Source organism: Marmota monax, unplaced genomic scaffold (assembly GCF_021218885.2).
Source record: "Marmota monax isolate L192 unplaced genomic scaffold, Marmota_monax_Labrador192_F-V1.1 WCK01_AAM20220418_F8-fsc00078, whole genome shotgun sequence".
Classification (NCBI taxonomy): domain Eukaryota; kingdom Metazoa; phylum Chordata; class Mammalia; order Rodentia; family Sciuridae; genus Marmota; species Marmota monax.
In genome coordinates this window covers 5,965,631-5,988,756 of record NW_026694865.1, presented here as the reverse complement: position 1 = coordinate 5,988,756, position 23,126 = coordinate 5,965,631, and the positions used below count along the sequence as shown (strand labels likewise).

The 23,126-nt window shown below is 49.5% G+C and overlaps 1 protein-coding gene across 1 annotated transcript in view; it reads right to left on the bottom strand.

Annotated features, from left to right (window-relative positions):
- The window catches only part of Igdcc3 (immunoglobulin superfamily DCC subclass member 3), a 41,768-nt gene that overhangs the window by 8,377 nt on the left and 10,265 nt on the right, over positions 1 to 23,126 (bottom strand). The window lies entirely within an intron of this gene.

Here is a 23,126-nt window from a genome sequence, read left to right as displayed (position 1 = left end):
CAGCTGCTTTTGGACTTATTTTCATAAACTCCCCCTGTGCGGTGCAAGCCCTGAATATCATTTTTCAGAATTGGAAACCGAGGCCCAGAGAGGAGACCGATTAGTCCAATGTTGCCCAGCAGAGACGCAGCAAAGTCGTCAGATCCCAGTTATGGGGACCAGAAGGGTATTTTGTCCTTCCTCATCCTCCTTCACCTCCAGTTCTTCTGCAGTTTCTCCACATGCCCCAAGGGGGTGGTGTATCCATCCAAGGTGACAAATCTCTCAGAAGACTGTCAAACCGACCAATCTACATTACAATGTGTCATAAATATTCAGAGCCCCCCACACCTTTGGGGGAATCTGAACTCACTGCTTAAACCGGGGTCTGCAGAGGCCAGGGCAGAGGAGCTTTAGGGCAGAGGAGCTGAAGTGCAACCACCGGGCTCCCCAGTTTCAGGCTGGGTAAGTGTCCCTGCTGCCCCCCAACCCCACCCATGCCCAAGCCCCTCCCAGTAGAGCCTGGGGAAGGGTGCCTCCCACACGGGTTCCCAGCTTCAGAGCCAGGGCTGTGGTTTCATTAAAATCCACTTTGCCTCAAGTGCGGAAGGCGGTGCACCATCTGTCCAGGCAGCAGCCCCGCCCCTCAGCACTCCATCAACTGGGACAGTCGCTCCCCTCTCAGGAGGAGCCCTCCCCCACAGCAGCAGGGACACTGGAGCCTGTTCCCTTGCTGGCCCTTGGCTCTCTGGTGTGGCAGCCCTCCCCATGGCCCCCATGCCCTCCTGTCTCAGGTCCCCTCAGTCCACGGGCCTGGTCTAGACTCCAGGGCAGCCTGAAAGGCCAAGCCTTTGTGCCCTTCCATCCAGAGTCTCTGGGGGCTGGCTCCTTTGTGGCGCATTCTCCATCTCATTTGCATGTGATTCATTAAATATAAACATGCATAAAAATCCCCCGCCCTGCCTCCTCCTCTTTGAGGGCCTCCTGGGAGTACGGCTGATGGGTGTGGGCGCCCCTTTGTACGCGTGTGGGGCTGTGCAGAAGAGTGGCTGTGTCTTCATGGGTGTGGTTTGAGTGTCCCCATCTGGATGGGGATGGGGGCTTGAATCTGTCAGCTCCTGCAGCTGCTGTGATTCTGACACTGTATACGTAATTTAGCGTGTGTTTCCATGTGGTGTAGCTCTTACAGACAGGACCCTGAGACCACGGGGGTTTCGGGTTGCTGGACAAGCAGTCCAGCAGATACCCCGTCAGGCTTGGTGAGAGGATCCCCAGGAGCACGGAAGTCAGCCAGTCTTCTCTCAGGCCAGAAGCCTGCAGGTCAGTCCAGGGGCTTGAGGGAGGAGCTGAGGTGCTGTAGAGGCCTCCCCCCACCCCAAGTGCAGGGATGGACGCAGGCCTGGGGGGTAGGCAGAACCAACACCCAGGTTCCTGGGTCTGCAGTCTGTGCCCTCTGGGCCCTGCCCATTAGGGAGCCAGGGAGTGGCCTGCCCCCTCCTCACTGCAGCTGGAGAGGAGCTCACAGCACCCCCCCCCACATACACCTGGGGCGGGAGCTAATGGCTCTGTGCTGACTACAGATGCCTCCTCATTAAGGAACCAGAATCCTTTTGTGCCTCTGGCCTCCACTCTGGGCTCCCTGGAGGCACCCACAGCTAGGAGCTGGCCTGAGGAAAGACACATGGAAAGTACTGCTGTTCTTCAGGGTGCTGGGGTGGAGAAGTCTGGCCTCTACTGACCAGCCCACAGTCTTAGTCCCTTCCCTGCCCGCCACCCCCCTCCCCCCACTCCCGGGGACTAAACTACAGCTATAGCAGACAATGGCAGGGGCTGGATGTGATGCTGGGGAGGTCTAGGTGGGAGCCAGTCTGATATCCCTCACACGGGGTCCCCCGGAATCCCTGGGATGCAGCTGAGCCTCTCCCTGCCCACACTCCCCTTCCATCAGAGCAGCTCCTTGCTGTCCCTCCATCAGCTTTACTGAGTGGCACTTCTGCCTAACACTTAATTTGAAGGGAAGTTTTGCCTTTAAAAGCCCTCGAAAACCACTCAGAAGCAAATCCCTTCATTCTACAAAGGGAAACTGAGTCCTGGGCCCTCTGCTGGGGTGTCCCTTAGTTATCACTTCCCAGCAGGTTTTTCTCTCTCCAGAGCAGGTAACAGCAGGGCAGACTACAAACTGAACTGGCCTCTTCTGGCTGGTTGGAGAGAAGGTACTGAGGCCTAGGGATGGTCCTCAGCCCCACCTCTGGGAGTCCACCTGGCTTCACAGGTGTCCTGGTCACCCAACCTCCCTTTTCTTTCCCCTCTTTAAATCCTTACCCTTCCTCTGGTCAGCCCTGCATATCCCTTAGGTGCCCCTGGGCTTTCTGGGAGGCCAGGGCATGCAGCATGAACAAACGGATAGACACAGAGCCTTTCTGGGACCTTCCAGCTCTGCTTCCACCCTTCTTCACGAGTGGGCCGTGTCCACGGCCACATGTTCTGGGCACTACTACTCATCTTAACTGGAGGCTTGGAATTTTCCTGGGTCATAAGCAATAGTATTTTTTCTTTGCAAAGTGAGGGGAGAAAGGATCCACAGCTGCTCAGGCCTGCTGCAGTCTCAGGGTGGAGCACGTTCTGTTCACAAATCTGTTCTTGCTCCAGCAGCATTAGGGTCCTCATGGTCTCTCTCAGGGAGACCCTGGACAGACATGGGAGGCTGGACAGACTGAGGGTTGGATCTCTGCGCACCCAGTGTGGACGAATGACTGTCAGTGACATCAGTGGTGTGGACATGTGGTGGTGCTGTGACTTTGACTGTGGACATTTTATGCTTTTTCTGCTGGCACTTGCTGGCCTGGTGGGGACAGTGCTGGGTCCCTCTCTTCAAACTGGATGAAGGTAGTAATGGACAGTGGCTGGGAGTCCTACCAGAGTGGAGGGCCTGAGATACCATAGGGAAAAGAAAGAAGAAAGCACCTTTGTCCCCAGGCAATCTGGGGAGGACTCTCCCAGCCCCTGCCATGGGTACAGCCAGGCTGTGAGAGAGACAGAGGGCAGAGAGTGAGAACAGTAATCCTTGGGTTGAGAGGGAGCAGAAACCGGCAGGAAACGGTTCCCGGACACCCCTATAAATCACCCCGAGGGGAGAGGTCTCTTGAGAGCCTGATCCAGGGCCACTCAGGGAGGGGAGGGGGCACTTTCCTCCTGGTCCAGGACCTCTGGCAAGGCCAGGCCTGGATCTGATTAGACAGGCTCCAGGGGGAGGCAGGGGGCAGTGCAGGGTCGAGGCAGAGTGCTGGGAAGGAAACGTAGGCCCTCCACCCCTTGGTTACAGTCGACTCCTGTCCAGTGTGTGAGGCTAGAAAGAGCTGCAGGCATGTTTGCATGGAGCATTCCAACAGCCTTTGCCAAAACTAGCAGCACTGGCAAAGTGGCACTGACTGCCTTCTTCTCATACAGCCATTCCAGAGGGCTGACTGTGTACCAGAGTCCTCTGAAGGTCCCTGAGGGCAGTCTCCTCCTAGTACCCACCCTACCACCAAGACATGCAGCCTTCTGAAAACCCACTTCCTGCTCAGGCAGCTCCAGACACGTGCCTGGATCCCATACACCTCTACCCATGGCCCCCAACTGTTCCCTCTAGAACCACATTTTCCAATAAGTTATTCTTCAGGATTCATGAAGGATTGGTTCCAGGGCCCTCTGCACAAAGCAAAATCTGTGGATGCCCAAGCCCCTTATATAAAATGGTGTAGTATTTGCATATAACCTACATGCATCCTATAGTACCCTTTAAACCATACTTTAAACCATCTCTAGATTACCTGTAGTTACTAATACAATATAAATGCTATGAAAATAGTTGTAATACTATATTGTTTAGGGAATAATGCCAAGGAAAAAAGTCCATACATGTTCAGTACAGACGCTTTTTTTTTTTTTTTTGCAATGCTAAGGCTTGAATCCAGAGCCTTGCACATGGCAGACAAGTACTATCACAGAGCTCTATTTCTAGGCCTGCCTATTTATTTATTTATTTATTTATTTATTTATTTAGAGACAGAGTGTTGCTGAGTTGTCCAGACTGGCCTCAAACTTGTAATCCTCCTGCCTTGACCTCCGAAGTGGCTGGGATTATAGAGGTTTACCACCAAGTCCAGCTGCAATTTTTTTTCAGTGCTGGGAATTGAACCTAAGGCCTTATACATGCTAGGCAGGAGCTCTACCACTGAGTTACAACCCCAGCCCATTGAATCTGACGATTCAGAACCTGCATATATGGAGAGCTCACTATCTAGTAGCCAGCAATGAAGCACTTGATGTGGCCAGTGCAAATAGAGAAGGGCTTTAAGTATAAAATACACACTAGAATTTGAAGCAAAAAACAAAAACAAAAAACAGACACTAATATTTATGGAAATGTAAAACAAAACGTATAGTGGACACCATCTCAAACCCATTAGAATGGATACCATTAGAATGTAGAAAATAAGCCCAGCATGGTGGCACACACCTATAATCCCACCAAATCAGTAGGCTGAGGAGGAGGATCACAAGCCAGCCTCAGCAATTTAGCAAGACCCTAAGCAACTTAGTGAGAGCCTGTCTCAAAATAAAAAATAAAAAGGGCTGGGGATGTGGCTCAGTGGTTAAGTGCCCCTGGGTTTAATCCCCAGTACTAAAAGAAAGAGAGAGAGAATGTAGAAAATAAGCTGGGTTCTGGACACACACCTGTAGTCCCAGCCACTCAGAATCTCAGGGGTTCAAGGTCAGCCTGGGCAACATAGAAAGATTCCATCTCAAAACAAAATGGAAATAGAAAATAAGTGGAAAAACTGAGGAGGATATGGAAACCCTGGATCCTTTATGCATTGTTGGTAGGAATATAAATTGATATAGCTTCTATGGAAGACAGTGTGGCAGTTCCTCAATACATTAGACCTCAGGGCTGGGGTGCAGCTCAGTGACAGAGCAGGCTTAGCATGCACGAGGGCTCAGGTTCAACAGCCAACACCAAAAACAAACAAGTAAATAGTAGAATTACCATATGATCTAGAGATACTTTTGGACATATATACAAAATAATTTAAAGCAGGGACTCAGAAAGATATCTGATAAAGTTCATAGCATTATTCACAATAGCTAAAAGATAGAGCAACCATGTTTATTGACAGATGAATGGATAAGCAAAAAGGTCTATGCACAAAATAGAATATTATTCAGTCTTAAGAAAAGGAGGAAATCCAGACACATGCTACAATATAGATGAAACCTGAGGAAGACCTAATGCACTCTGAGATAAGCCAGTCATAAAAAGACAAACTCTAAGTCTCGCACAGTTATAATCCCAGCAACTCAGGAGGCCGAGGCAGGATCATAAATTCTAGGCCATCCTGTGCAACTTAGTGAGACCCTGCCTCAAAATAAATAGAAAGGGCTGGGGATAGAGCTCAGTGATTGAGCTGCCCCTGGGTTCAATTCTTAGTATCACAAAAAAATGAAAAAGACAAATTCTACTTTTATGAAGTATAAGTAGAATTTATTAGTTGTTGGTGGACAAATTCATAAACAGAAAGTAAAATAGTGGTTGCCAGGGACTGGGAGGAGGGGGAAATAGGAATTATTAATATTGTTTAACGGGCAATATTATCTATTATTGTTGCTTAACGGAAACAAAGAGTTTTACTTTGGAAAGAGTTCTGGAGATGTGATGGTTGTGCGACAATATGAACATACTTAATGCCACTGAAATGAACACTTAAAAATGGTTATGAAACTGGATGAGGTAGCACACATTTGTAATTCCAGCTACTCAAGAGGCTGAGACATGAAGTTTGTGTTTGAGACCAGCCCAGGCAACTTAGGGTTGGGGGAGGGCCAGGATTGTGGCTCAGTGGTAGAGTTCTTTTTTTTTTTTTTTTTAAGATTTATTCACCTTTTTTTTTAAGAGAGAGAATTTTAATATTTATTTATTTATTTATTTAGGTGGACACAACATCTTTATTTGTATGTGGTGCTGAGGATCGAACCCAGGCTGCATGCATGCCAGGAGAGCATGCTACCGCCTGAGCCACATCCCCAGCCCCCCCCCTTTTTTTTTTTTAAGAGAGAAGGAGGGAGAGAGACAGAGAGAATTTTAATATTTATTTTTTAGTTTTCAGCGGATACAACATCTTTGTTTGTATGTGGTGCTGAGGATTGAACCCAGGCCGCACGCAGGCCAGGCGAGCACGCTACCGCTTGAGCCACATCCCCAGCCCCCAGTGGTAGAGTGCTTGCCTACCATACATAAGGCACTGGATTCGATTCCCGGCACCACATAAAAATAAACAAATAATAAAGTTATTGTGTCCATCTACAAGTAAAAAATATATATATTTAAAAATAGGGCTGGGGGCCTGGGGTTGTGGCTCAGTGGTAGAGTGCTTGCCTAGCATGTGTGGGTTCGATTCTCAGCACCATATAAAAATAAATAAAGATCCAACAACAACTAATAAAATATTTTAAAAAATATTTTTAAAAAATAGGGCTGGGGATGTGGCCCAGTGGTTGAGTCCCCTGAGTTTAATCCCAGGAACCCAAAAAAAGGTTATGAATTATTTTTCAATAATTTAAAAAAATTGATGACAAGCTGAAATAATACTCTGGATTTCCAGGCCCAAGGGAAGGTCTCAAAGCCCCGCTGCCTTTTCTCCTGCTCTTTCTCCCTGGCTGTCCCAACAGCGAGGACGGCTCCTTTCCAGCTTCATCAGTAGCCTAGTTATGCCCCTGTCTGCTTCCTCCCAATTTGCCATGTCGATGCAGAGACCCAGGACAAGACACACACTTTATGGTATGCTAGGGCTATCACCAACAGGGCAGAGGTCTCACACAGGAAGATGTCTGCTCCTCATAGGGAAATGCTTGCCAGAAGCTTTTGCAGAGATAACAGATAACAGCAAAGACCCTGGCTTCATACCAAACCAAGTTCAAATCTTTTTAATTTTTTTTGTACTAGGGATTGATCCCAGGGGCGCTTAACCACTGGGCCACATCCCCAGCCCTTTTTTGTATTTTATTTAGAGATAGGGTCTCACCAAATTGCTGAGGCTGGCTCTGAACTCATGATCCTCCTGCCTCAGCCTCCCGAGCTGCTGGGATTATAGGTGTGCACCACTGTACCTGACCGGAGTTCAAATCTGAACACACTATGATGAGCTGTGTGAACTTGGGCAATTAAAATAATCTCTCACTTAATAGCTTTCATCACTATAGTTGGTGCACATGGGGATCCGATCAGAGAGATTTTTGAAGTGCTTAGCACAATCCTTGGCAAAGAGTAAATACTTGCTATCCATCTTTGAGGAAAGATGGTAAAATATGGAGTTAACAGGGACCTGAGAAGGGGCTGAGGGTATAACTCAGTTGGTAGAATGCTTGTTTTCCATGCACAAGGCCCTGGGTTCAATCCCCAGCACCACAAAGTTAAAAAAAAAAAAAAAAAGAAAGAGAAAAACCCAGACTTGAGAGGTTTTGGAAGAGCAAGGCTAGGTGCTAACTTCTCCAATGGAGTAAGTCAGTCACCTTTCCTTGCAGGGGACAAGGCTGAGGTGGTTGGCAGGGAGTCTCAAGCCCTCTGGAGATGTGAGTAAAGGCAGAATTTGCAAAGCCTGAATGGTGAGGGGGTCAGCTTGGGGGTGGGGGGCTAACCTCGTATGAACCAGAACTCAGCCAATTCTATCTTACTTCAGCCTGGGGACTTCACAGAGGCCCCAGTAGAAGAGCTGTCAGTTGGAAGAGGCCACTGGGTAATTGAGGCCTTGATTTCTCTAGTAAAATGTTTATGAAGCCCATAAACTCATGCCTTTATTGGCCAGGCTCATTCCGGGGGTTGGATGTGGCTCTCCAAGGTGTAGTTAAAACACCTGCTGAACTCGGGTACCCAACGGCTACTCTGGCCTCCACCCTGACCCACCAGACCCACCAGGCAGAACCACCAGTGGGCAGTTGGGCCAGAATGACCCCTGGAGGGCAAGGAAGCTAGCCAAGGCTCTCCTCACACGCTCCTTAAACTCCTTAAAGCACTTGTAAATGTCCCATCCAGAATAGTCTGTGATAAGGTGGAAGGTGATGGCAGAAGACCCTGAGTCCTGGGGAGGGTGATGGCTTGCTCATGGTCCTCTGGGCGGGAGTGGTCCTGTCATTGGGATTCTCTGGCGCAGGCTCACCCTTCTCATACCCTCCCATTTCCCATCATCCAGGCCCCCACTTAGCCCCTGACTTCAGTTCTGTCAGAGAAAGCCTTTACACTGACTAGATCTGGCCATTTGGGGCAGGGGAAAGCATGAGCTTAGAAGACCCATATTTATTTCCCTGGGCTTCCCAAGGAGAGTCAGAATTGAACTAAGGGTTTTTTGTTTGTTTGTACTGGAGATTAAACCCAGGGTGATTAACCATTGAGCCACATCCCCAGCCCTTTTTTGCATTTTATTTAGAGACAGGGTCTCACTGAGTTGCTTAGGGCCTCGATAAGGTGCTGAGGCTGGCTTTGAACTGGCCATCCCTGCCTCAGCCCCCTGAACTGCTGGGATTACAGAGATGCACTACTGAGCCCAGATGAATTGAGGTTTTGAATCCAGAGTATGTTCAGAGGAGAGGAAGGCTGTGTAGGTGTTGGATGTTGAAATAGGGGTGGGTGGCCTGGTGTACAGAGGAATCTGCTTACTTGGCTTCCTGCGGGTGACCGATCCTCTTGGCCTTTGCCTGGTGACCCTGCTCTAGGAAGCCTCTGCATCCCTTTGTCTGCCTCCTGGAGCCCCTTATCCCCTGCCTTGGGCCCCTGAACCCCAGCCCCTCCTTCCTGCTCCACCACCAGCTCACCATTCCCCCCACCCCCACCCCAATTCTAACACAAAAGACAACTTTGTCTTTCAAGTCAGCAGCCATAAATCCACATCTCTTCCCTCTCCACAGCCACCTCTGACAAATGGGGGCCTGGACAGGGGAGAGGTAGAGGTCGGTGGGGGGCTGGATTCAGCTTGGGAAAGTCCCTGCATCCAGCTGTTGGATTCTGCAGGACCGATGAGCCTGGAAGGAACTTTGATTCCACGTGGGTCAAAGGAGTGGCTCCAGGGGAGGCAATCCAGGCCTCTAAGCAGCCCCTGGGCTTTCACAAGCTGCAGAGAATAAAACCTCTCAAAGCCCCACTTTTAACCACTCTGTCCAGTAATTTGGAGGCTCCAGAAGCCCTGGGCTTCTCTTCTCCAGTCTTTAGCCTTCCGTGGAGGGTGTGAAGTGTGCTGGGGGTGTGAGCTGCAGGGGCCAGGTCCTGTGCTTGACTGTACAGAGTGGATGTGCCACATGGCATGGGGGTGTGTGTGGGCCTCCCTAGAATTTGGGGAAGCAGGGAGGGGAAAGGGAAAGGAACGTCCTCTACTCCATATGACCACTCCACTAAGCCCGCTACTAGGTTTCCCAAGCAGTCCTAATTTTAAATATTTTGCCCTGTTTTCATCACAGATCAGGTGATGAGTCAGAAGACATGTCCTGGGTTTTGGTTTGGGAAATATAGTCACCTGTCCCATTTTCGTGGCAGAGGCCCTGAGTCTACTGCACCAGTCATTCAGCAGATAAGGGAAGCCAACATGTTAGATTGGATATTCTGACATACCAGGAGCAAATTCCCTCGTCCCCCAGGCTCTGACCTTAGATGCTCCCACCTCAGTTCCTAAAAAACACTGGAAGGATAAAAGCATCAAGATTTGAGGTATGGCCACAGTAACATGGCTGTGAAAAACAGCCCTGGAAATCCAGGTAGTCAAAAAATTTGTGTATATTGCTGTAACCCTGCGAGGGAGGGATTCCTAGCTCTTTTAAGGCTCAGAGCGATTAGGTAACTGGCCCAAGGTCACACACACAGCCAATGGCATGTCAAGGCAGGCATTTGAACTTAGAGAGTCTGACTTCAAAATCCAGTGCCTGCCTCCCAGCTCCTGACAGATGATGCCCACAGACACTCGCACAGGAAAACACAGGCACCCAAGAGCCGAGAGCCTCGCTGCACCCATTACTACTCCCATTCAGAGACACTCATTACAGCAGGCTTCACTTTAATTGCCCCAGGATTTGGTGATTTTATAGAGTGTAACTAACACAGATAAGCACCAAGATAAGGTGCTGTTATTGCCCCACTAAAGTTCCCTGTTCCCACATATTTCCTAAATTCTGTTGACACAGGTAAAGACTCGGGATGCTTGTGGCAGGGTAGTTCTTCTCTGGACAAGTCACAGACACCTTGCTTCTGCTGTCTTCTCTGCCTGGAATTCTTTTGCTCCTTTCTCTACAAGCACCTCCCATCTTTCCCATCTCCCAATGGTTGCAGAATTAATTCCTAACTCTGTGTTGCAGACAGCCCTCTCCTAGCCATTATCAGATTATAGAAGTGTATTTCTGCCCTCCACGAAATCTGAGCTGCAGGGCCACTTCCATAGGCCAGCCTGTTGGGTGCACAAAATAGAGAAGTTATTTATTTTCTTGGTTTGGGGAGCAGGGAGGCAAGGGTTTGAGAAACACCAGTGGCTTCTGTGGGATAAAGATGTGGCCGTGAGACTGACCCAGCTCTTTTAACAACTGGATGTGTGATCCTGGTAAAGTCAAAGTCTATTTCTGGGCCTTGGTTTCCTAATCTGTAAAATGGGGAAGATGGATGGGTGGGATCTCGCTGGAACCTTTAAGATACTCTGTTTCCAAGTGCCAGACAGTGGTGCACAGTCAGGGCTTGGGAGTCTCTCTCCACCTTGGATTTGAAAATGTCCAGGCCCAGCAGAACCCCTCTCCACAGACTGCAGTCTCTGCAAGCATCAGGGTCACCAATCTTCCTTATGTAAACCTGCCCAGTCCCACAATATCCTTAACTTCCGTTGTTCTGGTCAGGACACCGGATCTCCCTTGCCTCCCGGAAGGGCGTCTGGTTAGGGGGCCCAGGCTGGAGCTATTAAGTAAATTGCTTTCACATGACCAGGAGGACAGCTCAACAAAAACAGATACTTCCCCCAAATTTCCAGAGCCATATATTAGGATTTGTAGGGATTAATAGCACAAAGGTTAGGTAATGAAAAGGCAAGCTGGGATCCTGCCTGGCTGTGTCACAGGCTATGTGACTTTTCAATTCCAACCTTGTTTTTCTCATCTGTAAAATGGAAGTGGGGCAGGATGGACAAGATAATCTCTAAGGTTCACACCAACATTAAGATTCTAGAACATGGGCTGGGGATATAGCTCAGTTGGTAGAGTGCTTGCCTTATATGCACAAGGCCCTGGGTTCTATCTCCAGCACCAAAAAAAAAAAAAAAAGATTCTAGGACATGACACATGCCTGTAATCCCAGTCACTTGAGAGGCTGAGGCAGGAGGGTTGCAAATTTGAGGCCAGCCTCAGGAACTTAGTGACACTCTGTCTCAAAAAAAAAGAAAAGAAAATGAAAAGCGCAATAGTAAAGTGCCCTGGGTTTAATCCCCAGTACAAAAAAAAAAAAATCTAAAAAAACACTGGGCAAAGTGACCCTTCTTCATTTAGAAAAAGAAACTATCCTAATCTCTTGTTCTCCAACTCTGATCAATCTTGCCTCTGTCTCGTGACATACTGTATTTCCATGCACTCTGGTGGCCTAACACCAAACCTCAATAGATAGAGGCCTGCAGGTCCTCCACCTCAACTCTCCATAATAAGCCTTGTCTGTGGGAAGAGGGAGGCTGCATCCATGCAAGGATCATAGAGTTTCTTGGCTGACATGGGATTGGCAACTCCCAGAAATACTTATTTGGGGAATTCCACTGCTGAGCTGCAGTGGTTGGAGGTCTCTTGAAGCCCCAAGAAACATTTTCTGTAGAGGGGCTCAAAAGTTTTCCCACAATTTCAAAGGAATCTGCACACCCACTGAAATAGATTCTTTCCCTGTATCTTATTAACAGCCTTATCACCAAATATCCAAGTTACTGTTCAAAGAGCCGCTGCCCCATTCTCCCTCTCTCCTAAGGCTGCCAGGTCCCCAAATCCCTTTTCCATCTGCCCTTTCCATCCCCATTGCCTTTGAGTCTATAACTCCCAACTGTTTCTGTGACAGCTTTCCTGAATATTCAATATGATATTGGCTGTCTCACTGGGAATATCGGGACTCAGGATGGCATTCAAGGCCTTCCTTATTAGGGCATTTCATTTTTCTAGCCTCAATTGCCAGCTAATTCTGTAGTCATGTGATTTGTACTTTGACCTTGTGAGATAAATTTGCCTTTCCTTGACACATCACAGGTGTTTGCCCTTACATTCCTTTGCTTCTGCTGTCCTCTCTGCCTGGAACTCTTTTGCCCCTTTCTCTACAAACACCTCCATCTTCCACATTCTTATTGGAAGAATTAATTCCTAACTATGTGTGGGGACAGCTCTCTCCTGGCCCTTATCAGACTACATTAGTGTCAACTGTTCACAGATCTATCTGCCCACTCACCTGTAGACTATGAATCCCCTAGGGGCAGAGAAAGACTAATTTACCTTTCTACCTCCAGCACTAAGAACAAGTAACAAGCCCTCATAAACTGGTACCTGAATGCTGACTTTAATAGCCATATGAGTCTGGGTCAGTCATTACCCATAGTCTTCTTCCACCCAAGTCCTCACCCCAGCACAAAATTCCAAGGCCATCCTCCAGCAAGTTCCTTCCTCCACCTTAGTCTCAGTTTCTTCAATGGAAAAGGAGTTGGACGGGGTCCCGGTTCTCAAACTTGGCGGTGGATTGGCATAATCTACAGTGCTGCCTAGTAATGCAGATTTCTGGACCCCACTGCCAGAGATTCAGATTCGGGGTTCCGGTGTGGTGCCCAGGAATCTGTTTCTGTTACCGTCCGGGAGGTGACTGAGATACGTGAACCGGGAACACTGGCCTGGAAAGTTCTTGAGAATCCCGACGAGGGCAGATTCTCAGCCCAGCCGCACAATTCTTGCTGGAGGCCGCTGGTCCCGGCTAACTCCAGCACCGAGGCGGGGCGCAGTGCGGGCAGAGGGTGGCGGCGAAGCGCGCGATCGCGCCGCCCCCGCAGGGCCCCAGTCGAGGCATTCGGTGGCGGGGGGGGGGGGGGTCAGGGCCGGAGCCTGGGGCCCTGAGAGCCGCGCTCGCTCGGCGGCAGGAGTAAGTGGGACCATCTGCTCCACTCCTCAGAGGTCAGCGCTTTGTGTCAAGCTCCCATCCCCCTCGCTGCTCTCCCTCCTTCCCCGCTTTGCCCTTTGACTCCCGGGACTCAAAAGAGAAAAGCACTTGAGGTCCTGATGGAAGTGGGAGAGGGACGGGGAGCGACGCCAGCGCCTCGGCTCCGGGCCCCAGCGTTGCGGGCCTTCCCGGGCCGAGAGCGCGGCCGGCGGCGGCAGGGAGCTGGGCAAAGGCTGGGTCTCTTCCCAGTGGCCAAGGGCAGGGGCGACGGGCCGCTCCCGCTGGAGGCACGGCCGGTTCCCACAGCCGGCCGTGCCCGCCGGGCCCCTTTGAAGTGGCCGCAGCTGCACACCCCGCCCCGCGGCTAATCCCCGCCGACGCGGGCGTCCTCGCCCCCCCGCATAGCAATAGTGTCCGCGCTGAATGGCGCTGGCTAATTACCTCGCTCGCACCACCGCGGGTGAATGAGAGAATCCGGCATTGTGCACGGCGAATGGAGAAAATAAGACAGCCATTGTCCTCGCACGCCAAACGAGGGTTTGATGTCGCTGGGGCGAGCGAGGCACCATTTCCCGCCACCCCCTCCCCCAGCCGTTCAAATTCCCCAGCTGGGCCTGGCCCCCGGCGGAGTCCGTCTCGGCCGGGGAAACTGAGGCAGCAGATCCAGGCTCCCCGAGGGAAGGCAGGTGGACGCATGCTGCCAGGGGCTCTCCTGACCACTGGGCTCCTCACCCAGCATTTTCCACCTGCAGATTCTTAGGGGCACCTGCTCGTCGCCCAATCCGTCCTTCACTCCGAAAAACAGGCAGGGCCTGCATTCAACCGCCTAATTAGATTTCGTTGGGAACGCATGAAACAATTGGACAGTCAGTGGGGAGCTTATACACCTTAGTGCCCAGCTGTGTGCCACCAAGTGAAAGCACTGGAGAAGTTCTGAGAATAACTGGCAGAGATGAGAGGAGGGAAGAAAAGACTCTGAGCCTGGGCTCAGGGGGAAAAAAGGGGAGTCCTGCAAAGCCAGACCTCAGAATTTGGATTTAATACTCCAAGCACTGAGGTAGCAGCCTTGATACAAGATGGGCCCCAGGAAAGTGATGGGCTGGAGTTCCAACCACAGCCAGGTGAAAACAGATTTCCTCATTAGAAACCAGATGAGCCTGCCGCATTTGTTTTCTCACCTACAAGGATAGGAGGGGGCTCAGCTAAGAAATCAGTCAGAACTAGAGGGAACTGATGCAGATGGGCAGTCTGAGGACAGCACTGTGTGCATTTAAGAGGTTCCATGTGCTGCATCAGGCTGCATCTCCACCAAGAAAAGGTGGCTTCTGGGGAGGGGGTTGGGGAGGTTACTTCCTTCCAGATCTGTGTCTTTCTGTCCCTCAGAGTACTGAATGCAGAGGTAGATAAGAAGAGGACAGATGCTCTTTGACACTTGTTAATTTGAGAACTCATCTACTTTAGTATCCCTCGATTCTGCATATTCTTTTTCTGGAAACACATACTTCCTAATTCCTTCTGATGGGCTTTAGACTATATATGTTCCAATGTTCTATCAGGTTTATCAAATGATAAAAAGGTGTATTCTGTGGCCCAGATCAACAGTAATCTGTTGGGTTAAACCAGAAGCCCTTAGCAACATCTATTTGGCACATTTCATAAGCTCTTTCTGAGGTTGCTATATTTGCTAATGTCCACATAATCACAACTAGATTGTAAGTCCTTTGTAGGCAGCCCACAACCAAATCCTTAAACATGAGTGTCCATCTACCTACCCATTTCTTTGAGAATAAAATTAAAGAATGGCACAACACTCACTGAAGGACTGAATGAGCACTAACAAATTCCTCCTTGCTCTGACCAGCTGTGTTTAATATTACCAAGTACTAGTTGTAACAATAAAACATGAAAAGTGTGCTAAGTATATGCTAGGCACAGTGGCTTGGGAGGCTTAGACAGGAGGATCACAAGTTGGAGGCCAGCCTCAGCAACTCAGTGAGACCCTGTCCCTAATAAAATATAAAAAAGGGCTGGGGATGTGGCTCAGTGGTTCAGGGCCCCATTTTTTTTTAAATAAATAAATAAAATAAAAAGGATTGGGGATGTAGTTTTGTGGTAAAGTGCCCATGGATTCAATCTTCAATACAAATAAATAAGTAAATATAAATAAAATATAAATTAAAAGGGCTGGGAATGTAACTGACTGGTAGAGTATCCCTGGGTTCAATTCCTAGTACTGAGAAAAAATTAATCATAGCTCATTGTTTTCTTGACTCAATCCTGAATCCAGGTTTCATCTACCCCTAGTCACAACCCCAGATGTGATCATAATGTTTTTTCTCTATAACTCTCTCAACTAAACCTTTATCATAGAGTCATATTTCTTGGTTCTAGGACCTTGAGCCCACCTGACATCATAGCACCTGCTGCTGAGCTACTCCCAGCTGGTCTGCCCATGCTGGGGTTGGTCAGTTTAGAGAACTCCAGAACAAAACAAAGAGATGAGAGCAGAGCTGCTGAGGATGGGTGGTGGCAGGAAGCCCACCAATCTTTGCCTGCCTTTGACACTTGAGCCCCCTCCACAGACCCAGGGATTGTAAGGAATGATGCTTACAATCCCTTTTTCTACAGGGAAAAAGGAGTTATCCAAGGAAACAACAGGTAGTTAGTAGAAGATCAAAACCGGATGCATTCTGCTTTGGAAGATGGACCACTATTCAAAAAGCAAGAAGAGCCTCCAGGTCCAAATTAGGGACTCAATACTTTTAACTGAAAAGGATTTCTAGCTGAAGCCTGTTTCTCCTCACAGCTCTTCTTTGCCCAAACTTAAGCTCATGAGAAACTTTTTTAAAAATGCTCTGCAGGTGAGTATTCTGATAGGGAGATAATGAGCATAATAATGACAGTGTGTTTTCCCCTCCCCTTATCCATTTCCATAGCAGCACACACTCCCCAGATGCTTTGTTCTCAGTATGGTTATGACTTTTGCAGATAGCAGGAAGGCAGGCATGGACATGTGGGGATAGTGCTTCCAAAGAGGAGGCACAAGAAATTGGAGGGAAGAGGGATGCTTCTCAGTGTGAAATCTGGCTCTTTTGGGGGTGAGGCCAGTGCTCTGGCATCCTGAAAATCTCTCTAGTTTCCTGGGAGGGTCACCCACCCTGAGATGACCAAGTATCTCTCCTGGGACAGCAGACTGAGATCTGGATCCATCAGGCCAAGCCCTTTCTACTCAGCACTTGGTAGTGGCACCAATGAGTTTGGCTAATCTCTTTCCTCTCCCAGGCGGCCAGTAGCTGGACCTTAGAAGAAGGGTGTTTAAAGGAAGAGAACAGAGTAGGAACACGAGGGTGCCTTTTAAGACCAGAAGAGGCTGGGATGGGGGCTCAGGGTACGAATTGATACAGACAGATGGATGAGAGTCTTTCATCCCCTTTGAGTCAAGAGCAGCCATATGAGTCAGTCTGGGCTCCTGATCATAGAGACTCAGACGTTGGCTGAAATTGACCTAGGTGAAGCCATTCCTAGAAGCTCTTGGGAGCAATACCCACACCTCCAGGCTGTTGAGGTGTAGGGGATGAGTGCCTTCAGCAGCAGAAAGATGTCTCTGTCCCCTGTCATAACCTCACGGGTTTCATTCTCACCCTCATTAGGCACTAACTTCAGCCAAGCCCTAAGGATGCAGAGAGGAGTAAGTCCTCCCAGCCAGGAGCTAGCGACCAGGGGAGGGATGTGTTCTTTACTCCTTGTCCTAGGATGGACCCTATCTTCTGATCTTCCATGTTCCCAAAAAGCAAAGCTGGGCATATAGCCCGATGGGTCCTTCTGGAATTGATGTGATAAAAGCAATATCATTTTATTCATTGAAAGCCTCGGTCCCATCAACATCACACCAGCTTGCTTGTACAGATCTTGATTTTGTCACAGTTTGATGGGAAATTACTGATTTGAGAAGTGAAGTTGGAAACAGAGGAGGGGGGCAGGAATATTAAACAGACCCGATCTTAGGCTCATTCCATGGAATATCATTATTGGTGATCTGAGGTGACAGAATCTAGAACATTCTGCTGGGAATGGTGACACATATTTGCAATCTCAGCCACTCAGGAGGCTAAAGCAGAATTGCAAGTTCAAAGCCAGCCTTGGCAAATTAGTGAGGCCTTAACCATTTCAAAATAAAAGGGGGGCAGTGCTGGGAATGTGGCTTGGTGGCTAAGTGGGTTCAATCCCTGGTACTCCCCCAAAAAAGAATCTAGAATATTCTAATCTAATCTGAAAGTGAGAGTGAATTAGAAGGGGCTTCTCCACGCAGAACGACTTCCAGGCTCTTGAGCCCATAAGTTGTGGTCACTGCTTCGGAATCCCAACAAACACTATCTGGTCCTCTGCAGACTTTGTAAATCGCTCTTCCTGAAAAGCAGATATAAGCAGCTGATCCAGGTGCTGGGGTGGCTGTGGGACCTTTCTGTGGCGGAAGAGCACATCTTCAGCAAGGCATTTTTCTATTTTGTCTGCTTGGACATCATGCTCTATTCTGGCTTTATCTATAGAACATTTGAAGAATGTGTGGAGTTCATATGCCAAAATGAAGACAACAGAATTCTCAAGTTCCAGAGTGGAATCCTCCTGGGACTTTACTCCTGTGTTGCTATCTGGTATGCCAGGCTTCAGGATTGGGATGAATTCCACACGTTTTCCAGCAGAGCCAAACACCTGGTGTCAAGGAGAACCCCCACAGTTCTTTACTATGAAGGAATTGCCAGGTACCTGGAGGGGCAAGTTCTCTATCTGCAGAAGCAAATTGAACAACAGCTGGAGAATGCCCAGGACCGTGGGGTGGAGCTGCTCAAGGTGAGGCCAGGGGCCCTGTCCCTCCTCCACTCATGGCTGCCTACTTACTGGGCCAACCAATTCCTGACTGCAGAATTTACATTAGACGTTTGTTTATAATAGATATTTTTGAAGGCAATCCTCCTAAACACCAGAAAGAAGAAAGTATGAGCTGCTTGTATCCCTACTATTCAGCGATGATTGCTTTTATGCACTGAGATATCACCTTGCAAGTTCTCTTTGATGTGTGTGCGTACACATTTCCATTTGTTGTGATTTGCTATTAAACATATTATGAATAATTTCCTGTCATTAAATTAAAACAAAGAAAGCATAGTGTTTATCTAATATTATTATTATATTATTATATTGTATAGCCCAATTATTCTTGGGCTATACAATATAATAATATTGCTATTGTTCTGATAAGCAACCTGGTAGATAAGTCTTTGAACATGACAATTTCAAATATTCAACTGATATGTATTAAGAACTAAACTAAGTACCAGAATAAAAGAATGAGCAAATAAAAAAAAGAAGGGGCTTCTCTAGGGTGTTAGAGGATTGGAACACAATTTGAAAAGACTTCAACAAATTAAGGTGAAAGTAAATGTCACAAAAAGAGGGTGACATTCCATATAATGGGGGGTAAAGAGGCAAACAAAAATAATCAAAAAAGAAGGCAAGGAAAAATTACACCAGATTTGAGGTAGCAGAAAAAAGATCCAGAATGGTTGTTTATCACTGGGTTTCAATTCTCTAAGGTCCTAGTCAGCTCTGGCTCTGAAATTAGAGCCTAAATCCCATTTGGCCAATCAACACACTGAAGAGAACAGCTGGACCTATTCTGTCACAGCTCTGTGCACCTAGAACTTGGGACAAGGCCTTCTCTCTGGGCCTCAGTTTCCATAACAGTGATATAAGAAACATGGGTTAGACGGAAGGCTGGAAGAGAGAGAGCAGGGTCCAGGTGAATCAGGAAGGGGGTTGGGGGTGGCCCTGTCCATTCCCATAAACACCGGGCTGGGAGCACTCAAAGGCGTTATCGGGGAGTGACAGGTGACAAGTTCTTACCCCTGTGCTTAAGTCAGCCATCCTATAGCCTGAGAGCCTCTCTGATTCCTCCCTCCAAGAGCTGGCCTGTTTCACGGTTTGCCCATAAATTTTGTCTATCCCTTACCCCGTTTTCAGAAATTGGTGGCCTATATGCCAAGTTAGCTGGGGAAAGGGGACGGGAATCTGAGGCCTTCATTCTCCTACATTATTCTTCCTTCCAGACCAGTTTCAGGCTCCAAGGTTGCGTGGGGGTCAAGTTCCTGAGTTAACCAGGTGAGATTATGGCAGCCGAGGGGAGTAGGGGCGGGAGACCTGGGAAACAAGGACACTCACATTCACTCACACTAGGTTCTTATTCACACCTACACAGACATACTCTGCCATCAGGGGGTTAATTGTCTACACAGGATCTCTTCCTAAACTCAAGTGGGAGTGGGGTAGGTTGGGAGAGGGACATGGATGGGTTCTTGGCAGAGAGGGTCACAAGCCCAGGTCCATGCCCCAGGAATTATAAACCTCCCAAAACTATGAGCCTTCAGGCTGGGGAGGGGGGATGAGTGTAAAGATGAAGTGGGCATCAGTGCTGTCCCCTGGATCCCAAGAAGGTCTGGCTTGGTGTTCACTGGAAGTCATGGTCCCCTATTTCTGGCTCTCACCCAGAGATCCAATGGCTACCCTGTTTCAGGTGCCCCCTGCTATATCTACCCCATGCTCCTCTCTGGTAAAGGACCCCATCCTTGCTGGGGCACAGCTGGGCTACTTGGGTTTCCAGGAAGGCAGCTGCCTAACCCACTGTTCAATGAAGTCAGGCCTACAGGGGACCCACCACAGACCCCTCCCCAAGTTAATGTTGGTGGGGAGTAGGGGATGGGGGGATCATCTCTTAGCTTCCACAGAAGGCAGAGACATGACCTGGGGAGCAGGTAACATAACTCTAGGAGGCCTTGGCCACCTTGCCCTGAGGTCTGTGTCTGTGGCCTAGGCCCGGGGACAGGACAAGGACAATCATCAGACTCAGCTCCTCCAGGCTGATTATGGCTCTTCCCTACCACCCTCCCTCCCACTCTCCCCTTCCTGCCAGGACCCCTGGGGAGAAGGCACTTCTCGAGCCATGCCTGTTCCTCTCCTGTGATTTGTTCTGAATTTTCAAACAAAGAGTAATTATGACAGATGTGGAGCAATCAGCATCATTATGCGGGAAAACAAGAAAGGGAAAGGGAGCTAGGGGACCTCACGGGGGAGGGGAACTTGTCTTCCCTCCTCAGGAAGAAGGAATCCCACCTCCACCTCCAGCAGCCCCAGCAACCTCCCAGCTTCCTTTACGGTCAGGAACCTGTGCCGCCTGGCTCTGTCCACCTCTCAGGTAGGGCAGGACTTCTCTCCAAGGGGCATCCAGGCCTCCCTGGTACACCCAGCAGTGGCTGAGGTTGGGGGAATGATCCCACCTCGACCAGGGTTCAAAGCTATTCTCTGTTCCCCACACTCTCCCACCCCTGCCTGCCTGCCAGGTGTCCTGCTGTGCTCTGAGGCAATAATACAGATGTTCTCAAGGAATATGCACTCCTCCCAAGACACTCGGGTCAGTAAACATCAGGCCTGACAGGCATGGGTTGAAATTTCACCCTCCCTACTTAACAGAGTCCCCCCGGGCATGTTGATCATTTTGAACTTCCCCTTACTCATCTGTAAAATAGGACTAGTAATACCTATTAGTGGAATTTTTAAGCAAATGAACACAGAGAGGGCTTAGGACAGTGCAGCCCCATGACTATATCCGCTACCATCGCCTGGGTCAACTGAGTGCCAGCATACGGACAGTCCTCAGTACCTGGTGGACTTTGGAGAGCCAGAGGCCCTCTGCAATCTGCCATGGCTGCCAGGAGTCCACAGCCAAGGCTTATTGGCCAACCCACACTCAGAACCACAACCACAAAGCCCAGTTAGGGCAGCACAAAAGAAAAACCCAGACAAGTCAGGAGTCGGCTGCTCGCCTGTAATCCAGCCACTCAGGAAGCTGAGGCAGGGCCGGGAGAGGTGGCACAGGCCTGTCATCCCAGCAGCAGGGAAGGCTGAGGCTAGAGGATCATAAATTCAAAGCCAGTCTCAGTAATTTAGTGAGGCCCTGAGCATCTCAGTGGAACCCTGTCTCTAAATAAAATATAAAAAAGGGTTGGGGATGGGGCTCAGGAGTTAAGCACCCTGGGTTCAATCCCCAGTACCAAAAAAAAAAAAAAGAGCTAAATAAAGCAGGAGGATCACAAGTACAAGGCGAGCCTGGGCAGCTTAGAGACCCTGTTTCAAAACAAAAATTTAAAAAGGGTTGAGGATGTAGCTTAGTGGTAAAGCGCACTGGGATTCAATCCCCAGAATATCAGAGGAAAAAAAAAAAAAAGGAAAAAGAAAAATATAAATGAGCATGTCAGCCCAGCCTGGGGGGGGCACATAAAAAGAGTGCCCCCCACTTTCTGAACCAGAGGGCAGTGAGGTACTGGGGAAGGCCAGAATTCAGAGCTCCCATAAACCGGAGGGGACTCCCTTACTTGCCCAGGCTGGTGGCCTGACCTATCCTTGGACATGTTACACCCTCCAGGCCTCAGTTTTCAAGTCTGTAAAACGAGAAGGGTGAACTTGACAGGCTCCTGAGTTTCTCCTGCAGATCTGATCCTGCACACTGGAGACCACTGAGGCCCTAAGTAGGCTGGGAATTTTAGGATTCTTTTGCTGCAGCCTACAACCCCATGAAGGGGCTAGGACTTGGCTATCTCTCACGGTGGTCTGTCCCCTCCTCTTCATTTAGGTGGTCTGGTCTTCATCTGTCCACCCCAAGTCCCCAGGGCCTCTTAACAGTCCCCCCTCCATCACATTCCAGTGGCCTTGGGGGCAGCAGCCAGACCAGAAAGTCCAGTTCCTGCCCATTATCACTGCTCGCATCTCCCTGCAACCCAACACCAGCATTCCAGAGAGCAGCCCCGGCTGCCCCCACCCCCATGGTCAGTGTCAGTGTCCAGGCGAGGCTCAGAGACAGGCCCCAGCCAGGGTCCAGGGTTCTCGGATTCCTCTCAGAGAAGGTCTGCCTCCAGGGAGGCTCTAACTCGGGGAGACTGTGGACCAATTCTTTGGGGTTCTTCTTTGAACCTCATCCTCCTGGTCTCTCTTCTTGCTGTCCTACAGGGGCTTTGGCTCCTAACGGGAAGATGTGGGAATGCCCACAATGGGGAAAGGCAGGAGGAAGGACAGACCGGTAATGCAAGAAAGAAGAGCAGGAGAACAGGAGAGGGCAGGAGACTGGGACTGAGGGACATTATTGACCACAGGGGAAGGCAGAGGTGGGACAGTATGTGGGGAGCACCAAAGACAGGAATCCTGAAACAAGACCCAGAGAGGAGTTGGAGAAGGGCCGGTGGGAGACGCTGGCTTGTGAGCCTCTACATCAAACCTTCTTCCCTGCCTGAACCAGGGAGCCTGTGTGCCAGCCCCACCCCCACCTCCCTCTTCAGGCCTCCTCAGCGCCCCCCCTCCGCCTTCTCCACTCCCAACATCCAGTGTCCAGGCGCTCCTCCTCAGAAAGTCCACAGAGGTCCCCCACCCCCTACAACCACGGGCAGCAGTAACCAAGGGTTGGCATGTCTTAGAACAGGGTGAACAGAGCTGGTGTAGGGGAGCAAGAAGAGGTTCTGGAGGTCCAGCAGCACAGGCCAGCAGGCTCACTGAGATGGCAGCCAGATTTGGGGCACCTTCCTCATGAAGAAGAAGGCCTACATTGCAAGGGGTGCTCCCAGGCCCATAATGTAAGCCCAGGCCATCCCCCAATGGCCTGGTGCTTGGTGTCTCCTCTCTTTTCAGCTGACTGGGAAATGATCAGTCCCTCCCGGGACCTGACCTGCTGCTTGCCCTGGCTGGCTCTGCTCTAGCCCTCTAGCCTGGCCCAGCTGCTTACCGGAAAAGGGATTCTCACAGGAGAACCAACCCTAGGCCCCATGCACATATTTCAGGCACACACCTGTATGCCCAGGTACACACACACACACACACACACACAGGTCTCTGCATCCTTTTTTGGGACAAAGCTATGCCCAGAGAAACTAAGGTGCCACAGTTT